General features: G+C 27.1%; 1 long non-coding RNA gene across 3 annotated transcripts; it reads left to right on the top strand.

Annotated features, from left to right (window-relative positions):
* On the top strand, positions 1 to 4,534 carry LOC143148997 (uncharacterized). 3 transcript variants are annotated; one of them, XR_012992660.1, is made up of 7 exons: positions 1 to 151; positions 422 to 621; positions 2,045 to 2,218; positions 2,595 to 2,803; positions 2,938 to 2,997; positions 3,094 to 3,195; positions 3,486 to 4,534. It is a non-coding gene; the product is annotated as an uncharacterized LOC143148997 (long non-coding RNA). The 3 variants fall into 3 exon arrangements; XR_012992662.1 differs by having other exon boundaries at positions 422 to 2,218; positions 2,444 to 2,803; XR_012992661.1 differs by lacking the exons at positions 2,938 to 2,997; positions 3,094 to 3,195; positions 3,486 to 4,534 and having other exon boundaries at positions 422 to 2,218; positions 2,595 to 2,897.
* The last annotated feature ends 4,569 nt before the right edge of the window (positions 4,535 to 9,103 follow it).

Here is a 9,103-nt window from a genome sequence, read left to right as displayed (position 1 = left end):
TTACCAGGTTCTCTGCTACCGCTCTAACTCTATTTTCGTACTATTGGTTGTAACAAGAGTAGTAGAGAGGGAATCATAAGGAATGGTGAGGGTTATACTTGAATGCGGCGACACCACGTGTTCGGTCATTTTCGTATGACTTGGAGTTACGGTAAGGTAAAAGTAAAAATAGTGAAACAAATTTTTTATGAATAATGTTGTTGAAAAAATATTCAAATTTGTAACTTCATTGAAGAAGTATAGACTAAACTAAGACAAACATTTAAAACTGTTGCATAAATATAATGTAAAAAATTATCATTTTTTATAAGAGAGTATTTCTTTTATAGACAATATGTAACTCAATATCTTCATTAGATTAGTTTTTTGGAACGAGGTATGTAGTCAATTTATTAATTAATACTGAATTTTGTATTAATAGGCAGTAATAGCGACATGACCTCTCTTCTACTCGAGAAAATATTAAAGAAGCAATCATTTTGAAATACTTGGCTTGAAGAATAAAGTTTTGCAGTATGGTTACGAAAATGCGAAAATAAATATACAACTAGATGCAAAGTTTGTAAGAAAGCTATTGCAGTCTGTAAAAGCAACTTGGAATGCCATATAATGACACATACAGTGAGTGTAAAAACTTTGAACAAAAACTTTATAGAACTTGTTTATTACAAAAAAATGTCAACAAAAACATGCATACATATTCTTAGAAATCTCAAAAACAAATGTCATTAAAAATAAATCGTTTATTTATATTTTCTATGTAAATATTAACAAGAGTCTCGAATATGCTCAAAAATGTACTAATAACTATTTATACAGTTCCTGTTTCATAACATTGTATGTGCAATAGAGATTTCAGAAATTGTGAGTAGATCAAGGTCCACAATTCAAGGAATTATTAACAGATATAGAAATAAGAAAACTTTAAAGAATAAGGCAAATATTACATGTACACCAAAAATAAATGAATACACCAGCTAATGGATCATTTGTAAAATAGAAAAAAATCCAAAGATTAGTGCAGTAAAAATCGCAGCTCAAGTTAAAAGTAGCCTTAACATCAATATGTGTAGTAGTATATTGTACAATTTTTTACAAGATTGAGGATACCACGGCAGAATAGCTTGTAAGAAATATTTTGTAAACGAAGTTAATAGAAAGGAGTGATTGCAATTTACAATGGAACATGTAAATCTTCCAATAGAATATTGAAACCTCATAATATTTTCTGATAAGAGTAAATTCAACACATTTGGATCAGATGAATGATGTATGGTATGGAGGAAAAAAATACTGAGTATGAGAAAGAAAATTTACAGGCAACTGTAAAAACACAATGGAGGATGGTCATAGTTTGGAACTGTATGAGTGCGAATGGGGTTGGATCAAACTATTTTATCGATAACATCATGTAAATAATAACATAGAGTGTACATTGATATTTTAAAGGAACATCTTTGACCTAGTGCAAATAAAATGCAATTACAGGATGATAATTTTTTTTTAAAGATAATGTTTCTCAGCATAATGCTTATAATACAAAACAATAGATCCTATTTAATGTATCACACCAGTTACAAATTCTTCCACAGTCTTCAGACATTAATATCATAGAGCAATTATGAAGTCATCTGGAAGAAAAAACTCAAAATCACCCTATTTCCTCAAAAAAGAGTTTAAAAATGCATTGATAGAAGAATGGAATAAAATTTCCAGCACTGTCACCAAAAAGTTCAATGCCATGAAGGCTTAAAATGATTATACAATCAAAAGGCAATCCCACTAAATACTAATAAATTTCTTATCTATAAAATGTTCTTTGTGTATAAAAATTAACAGTTTTTGTTATAAAAAATAGAAGTGTGTGAATATTCATGTATTTTTGACCTTATTCAAGACCTTTATTAATATTCACATAAAAAATATAAACAAACGATTTATTTTTAATGACATTTGTTTTTGAGATCTCTAAGAATATATATGCATGTTTTTGTTGACATTTTTTTTTTTGTAATAAACAAAGTTCTATAAAATTTTTGCCTAGATTGACTATTGTACGTATACTTTTTACACCCACTGTATAATCGCAAGGGAGTTTTGCACGATGCAAGTCATCAATTTGGTTCAAATTTTGTGGATCATTACTACAATTAATAAATAATAATGTAGTAAACACACATGCAAGACAGCAGAAAGTGCTTCATCCACATCTTACTTGGTAACTAGCACTTCAGAATAAATTCAATGCTTTCTAAATGAGTGAGAAGTTTTAATATTTTTGTAGAGGCACACACATATGACATTTCTGCGTTAAATCAGATGATATTTAAACATTTTAATATTTTCTATATGCTGGCCTATCTGCAATTCATCAATTATGTTTTAAACCTATTTTATAAATTTAATTATATGGTTATTTTCCTGATTCTATTACGTTTATTAGAAAATTGAGAGGATTTTTTAAAATATGAGTCTAGAAACAAAAGAGAAACAAAATTTACGTATCTATTAACATACAACTACATCAATAATCCAAGAAATCTGAAATGGCTCTGAAAATGAAATTGGAACGATAAAATTTTATATAAATGCAGTAAAAGAAGAAATTCAAGAATTAACCGTTAATGAGCTGGGAATCCCACACTTCCTTCAACCTCATTTCAGGAGGTCAAAGAGAAGTCTTAGAAAGATTTTCCCCACGAAAAAAGGCTTGGATATCTGGAATAGTTTATTAGCTAGTAATTTGTTACTTGTTATGAGAAAGGGTCAATGATGAAATATTAAATGTGTACTTCTTTATTAGGTTTGTATATATAATTTTTTATATTTTTTTAGTATTGCAAAGCAATTGTATCTAATGTTTTTCTGGTGTAATTTTTTTTCCTCTACTGATTGTGATTCCTTACAATACATTTCTGACTGTTTCAAATATTCTAGAGATACTATTAAAAGATGTTCACACATTGATATTTTAACTTAAGCTGCTACTACCACTATGTATGTAAATATTTGTCTGCCTTATTATTAAAAGCAGTAACTCAAAACAAAGTATTTAAATACAATGTCCCTAAATTCTTGGAATTTTGTTAACAGTTCATAACAAAAGATTCAATCTCTATGAAAATGTAGTTTGGATATTTTTGCAAGTTGTCTACAATGTTATGTGTCATTCGGAAATTAAAATACGACTTGTAGGTAAGTAAATGACCGCCATTGTATATAATTTAACTAAAACGAAAAACCTTAATTATATGCATTGAAACTGATTCTCAAAAAGCAATAAAATATATTTAATAAATAATATCCTAATAATATTAGTTTTATAAAAGTTTAATCCTTGAATTGATAAACTATTTAATCTTTACATATCATGAACTATTAACAGACCATTGTTATTTCATACCGATTCATACAACTTATTCCGAATAGGTTAAATGTTAGGATAGGTTAAAATCATTTTGTCAGTGAATAATGCTTTTATGCAGTTACCATGCGCCTGCGTATGCAAGACCAAGTTGTTTGCTGTGAAGAAGAAAGGGTAACGGTCGTTGGAGTTGATGACTTTCTCCTCCATGTCGCGAATCAATGTTACTATAGAAGTATAAGTTATATTTCTAGTATAATGGATGGTTTCGGTTTGGGTTGACGGTGTAAACTTTTATAAGCATTGCTTACGCCAAACATGTACAACTTATTGAGGATAGAAGATCAATTTGCATTTTGCTTCTACATATGCGCGGGCTACATATGTATAATTAGTTTATAACAGTAAATGTGTAGGGCGGGAAAGAATACAATGATTTCCTCAGAAATAAGCAAAAGGATATAATTATGTAAAAGAAAATATACTTACGAAATACAAATACATACATATTTTAAAAAAGACTTAGGTATATTAACATTTCTTTTTAAATACTCGGTGCAATCTTACAGACCTAAACGTTAAAATTTGGAACAAATCTGGAACCAATGTTATTTTCAAAATTGAAGAAAAATATTGATCAAATAAACTTAATCTATCAAATATTTTGGTATACATTGTCTGAAATAATACTACTCACATAAATATATACTTTAAAACATGGAGGATAAGTGAATGAAAAAACTTTGCATAATAATAAAAAGGTCAAATGCACCACAAAATTAAAAAAAAAATTAAAAAAGAGTGAGCGCTTATAAGAACAGTAATAACGTCAGTATGACGTCAAAACTTGTACTTACAAATGCTTATTTCATCAAGGTAGGGTAGCTAAAGTGCAAGCTTTTACTAACATTTTTCCCGCTTAAATTTAAGCATACAACCAATCAAGTTGTATAGTTAATGTAACTTTTACACCAATGTAATTAAAATTTAGTATGTAACGACGTTTTTCTTTTAATATTGTAAAAAATCTGTTTAAAGTCTATATTGTTTTGGCAGTATTGGAAACTACTGAAAATAAATGCAAGAGAATTCAGAAAGGCGACAGAGAACAAATGTAATTTTATGTGAAAGATATTTGTTTTTAACAGATGTTGGCTATATTAGAAGAAAAAAGTAGTTTTTTTATTAGGAAAATTAAAAATTATTGATGTAAAATATCTATTATAATTTTTCTTCAAAATATATAAGTGAAAAGAAAATCATATTTTTATACGTTTCGTATTAATAATCCTAAATTTATAATTATATAATTATAAATATAAATATAATTATAAATATTATTAATCTATATTGTACTATATTATACTATAAGAAAAAAGGAAAATTTGTAATGAAATTGTGTAGTTTGAAAGTATGCAAAGAATAATGAAAAATATATGAACAAATGAATTTTAATTATTTACAGAGATATGTACATGAAGAATTCTTGAAAGTACCGCATTATAAATTCATTAATTCCAATTAATAAAATGAAAAAGTATACTACGTAAGTTATTTATGCAATAAAGTAAATGTAGTTATCACGATAAGAATATTATATACTATTTTATGTATATATAGTTCGGAAAATTATTATATATAGATCCGAAATATGCTTATTTGCTTAAATAACTCAATTCCGCTTCCTTAAGGAAGATTAATAAAACGTAAATTAAATTATATTGTAAAGCTATTTCAGATTGTATCTCTTTTTGCATGGCCTACAGTTACTTTGACATTCGGACACCATAGCTCTTTTATGATTGTTGATTTATATTTTCACAAATTATTGAGATACTTATTTATTCAGTTGCTTTGCACTGTGCTACATTAATTATTATAGATGACAGAAACATAAACAGTTCTTTTATAATTATTATATTTTATTTTATAATAAATTGCAAATGAAATGCTAACCTGTTCTTACGTTACAAAAATATTTGAACAAATTATAAAAATTAAACTTTTATGCGTACATTTTTTTTAACTATCCTAAATTAAATAAAAATTTTTAATATTTTGTTGGATAATCATTTTACTTAATAGCGTTTCTTAAACAACAAGGTATATTTAAAATAATTTATATTAAATATTCAGATGTAAGAAGACATCATTGTTCTTATTGATTTCTCGTATTGAATTCATCGGGTGATTGCGGTGGTAGATATAACACTTTTGGACATTTATGTAGTAAATATTCCTGTAAAATACACAATTTATATTTAGGATCATTATCCCGATCAAATATAAATTTATTTTAAATCTCCATATTATTAACACTTTTTGACAAATTGTATTTTAATATTTCGGGATATTTATTTTTGTCCGAAATGTCTTGAATAAAAACGAGTTTTTTCACTTCAAATGTAGAAATACCCCCACACTTTTTGTATCGGGCTTTATGCCTGTTTTAAAATTTTTTTAATTTTTCCTTTTTTCAAATAAACTCTTGCAAAGTTTAACTTTTTTTCCAGTTTTCTTCATTTATGTATGGCTTCTTTTTATGTAATAAATACATCCATTGTAATTGTATTCCTTTAGTTTTCCATTTTCTTAAAAAAATTGTGTAGTTATCTGTGAAGCTCTTAAATGGGGGTTTTTATCGATTTTTCTTATAATTTCTCTCTTTTCTTTAACATCGAGTGCAGGTAAACGTTCTCGTTGGGTCTTAAAGTTGATGCGATTTTGTTCCTTGTAGTTCTTAATCACGTCTGCTACCGTACGTCTCTTTTTATATTCATCAAGTTCGCAGTTCCATGAATTGATTTTCGTTTTTTCCCATTATAAATTATAAAATGACGGTTGTTAAAGCTCGTATTATTTCTTTTTCTTTGGCATAGCGAAGCTCAAAAGCATATACACTTTTCGTCACTGTTTGTTTCTCTCACTAATATTAAATCACAATACCACTGATATATGTATATAAGAAACTCTATTAGGAGAGTTTTCAGAATTGTTAAACAAAGTCTTACAATAATATGTTTTCAAATTGTAGATAATCTATTCTGAATGTTCTAATATTTTTGTCACATGAAAACAGATTATCATTTTATTTATAATTTATAATAAATGACCAATGCACCCCTAAAAATATTACACTAATACGATGATAGAGCTTAACAAACAATCAAAATTTTCCTCTACTTTTAGTGGGAACAGAGATATAGCCGGGCCCAGTTATTAGATTCACTCTGCAGAAAAAACAAACCATCCTCTTTTCCAAGACGCTCGCTTAATATAAAACAAAGGCAAACGAAAAATAGAAAGAAACATCATCAGCCATCTCAGTTGTGATTCTCATTATTTTTGTGATTTAGGTTCGTAATCCACTAGAACAAATTCTTTTTTTTTAAATAAATAATAATAAATTATTTATTTATTATTACTAAAACAGTTCGATGTTAAAAAATGAACGTAAAAAAATTATTATTAATTATAAGTAATATATTTGATTCTATATCTGTGCATATAATCGAATGGTACTTCTCTTGCGAATAATCGAAACATGAATTTCTACTACATACACTACGAACATTGAGGAAAAATAGTTGAGTACAGTGACATTTGTAGTTATAATGGATGGGACTAAGGCGGGTGGTACGCTCGGGTAAGCGATAAGTCTAGATACAGCGATAAATCCAAAATATAGAATACAATTTTTTCATCTAATGTTTCGCTTTCAAGATAATAGAATTTGAAAATTTATTAAGTATCCGTGCAATCGAGTACAACTAGATAAACGCGTTAATTCCATATTCACTATTTTTATTTTTCTTAGTATTTGTATAAATTGACAAAAGTGTACTATTACTTATTTAAATTGATCTTAATTAGTTATTAAATAATATGATCAACTAAAGCAAATGTACAAATAAATTTTATTCTACTTTTTCGATTTAGACTTACATGTAAAATCGACTTATTGTTAGATTTACCTTTTGCCCGATTGTACCAACATTTTTGACCCACTCTGATATATCTACAGGAAGTGAATTTTATTGACATTCAAAAAAAATATTTTACAGAAGTTTAATTTTTTAATTCGTATAAAATATTATAGTATTATTTCCAAAATTGAAACATGAATCATTAGCGTAGACATTTGCTAACTTACAATTAATTTTTATTATGCAATAACTTAAAAAATGAATTCGATCTATTCAGCCACTCGATATACTGTAAATATTTATAATTATAGAATATATTGTTATAAATATTTACTAGTACATTTATAATATTTTAAACATTTTTTTATTACAAATACTAATATATTGACTATTCGTATGACAAATTTCATATAAAATCAAATTATATTACATATAATTAAAAGTAGACTTATATGTTCATTTTTACCATTAATCTATTTTACAAGTAATAAATAAATACCTTTCTAGAAGGTATTGAAATAAAAAGAATCTCTTTCAGTAGAATGTGAACTCAAATCGGAAATATAGCACACAAGTGTGTATGCCGCTGCATTGCAACTGCTGTTAAAAAAATACTGTTCTTATGAGTAAATATTCACAATATAGTAGTTCCTTATTTCAAGATATAAAAATCAGCATCACCAGTTATCCATAATTGAGAACCGATAGAGAATTTTCTTTTATATTTGGTCGAATTCAAGCGAACCATTCGAAAAGGAGAGTGAATGGGATACAACACTAAGAATGAGCGAGTTAGAACAACAGCGAGCGAGTAGCCGAAATTTGAAATTAATGTTAAACGTGGTATTGGTATGTCAAGATTAAGGCAATATTTTGTATATTTTTCATTATATCTTTAAAGTGTAATTGATTTGCAAGTCTTTTTCGATGAAACAGATGCCAAATATAACCTTATTTAAAGGTGCACGTATTTATGGAATTCAAAAGTATTCTATTTTACATATATTTAAAAATACTCCAAATAGAGTTATGTTTGAGCTCATTTTTATTAGGAAAATTTCGTAAATCCATCGATAATATTGTCATCAAGATGTAATGTAAAACGAACAATTTTTAAGTTTCATTAGAAAATGAACACACTCGGCGACCAATTGGCTTTTATCGGCACAGTTGCCAACCGCTCAAGTTAAGGGATCCTCTTACGCTGTAGAAATATAAACAATTGAAACGATGACTTTGCGCCATGAAACCGAGGACAATACTATATCTTGCCTTAAAACTGAGGATTACTATATACATATACATACAGCTATAGAAATTTGTGCCAAGTTCTAGAAATATAGTTAATAGAATTTAATCAGGATTTCACAAAATAATTATTTGACCATAGAGTGTTTTTATGAGTATAATCAAAAACTCTGTTCATGTATATAATCACTGAGCAGTTATTTATATTCAGAATGTCCTCTTAGGAAAGTTTATTTTTATTTTAATCGGTTTAGTCATCATTATTTTTATGTTATATTTTTCGGCACATTTCATTTAATGGCATCCACTAATGCCCACTTGTATCTCATAAGAATATTCATTGTAATTTAATATTGTTTCATTTAAATAGGAGCAACCTGTTCGTGTATAATAGTTACGGATAATTAGAATAAATATTATTATGTAAATATTGTAAACAAATGTTTCTGATGAATGTGGACCGCCTAGTTTGTCACATGTTCGGGGAAAAAATAGAAATTATATTCCATTTTGCAATTTTTCAAATTAATCACACGTAAAATTTTGAGGTAGGTTACAACTAATT

Source organism: Ptiloglossa arizonensis, chromosome 7 (assembly GCF_051014685.1).
Source record: "Ptiloglossa arizonensis isolate GNS036 chromosome 7, iyPtiAriz1_principal, whole genome shotgun sequence".
NCBI lineage: Eukaryota > Metazoa > Arthropoda > Insecta > Hymenoptera > Colletidae > Ptiloglossa > Ptiloglossa arizonensis.
The sequence above is the reverse complement of the archived record's forward strand: the minus strand, read 5'-3'. Positions and strand labels throughout refer to the sequence as shown.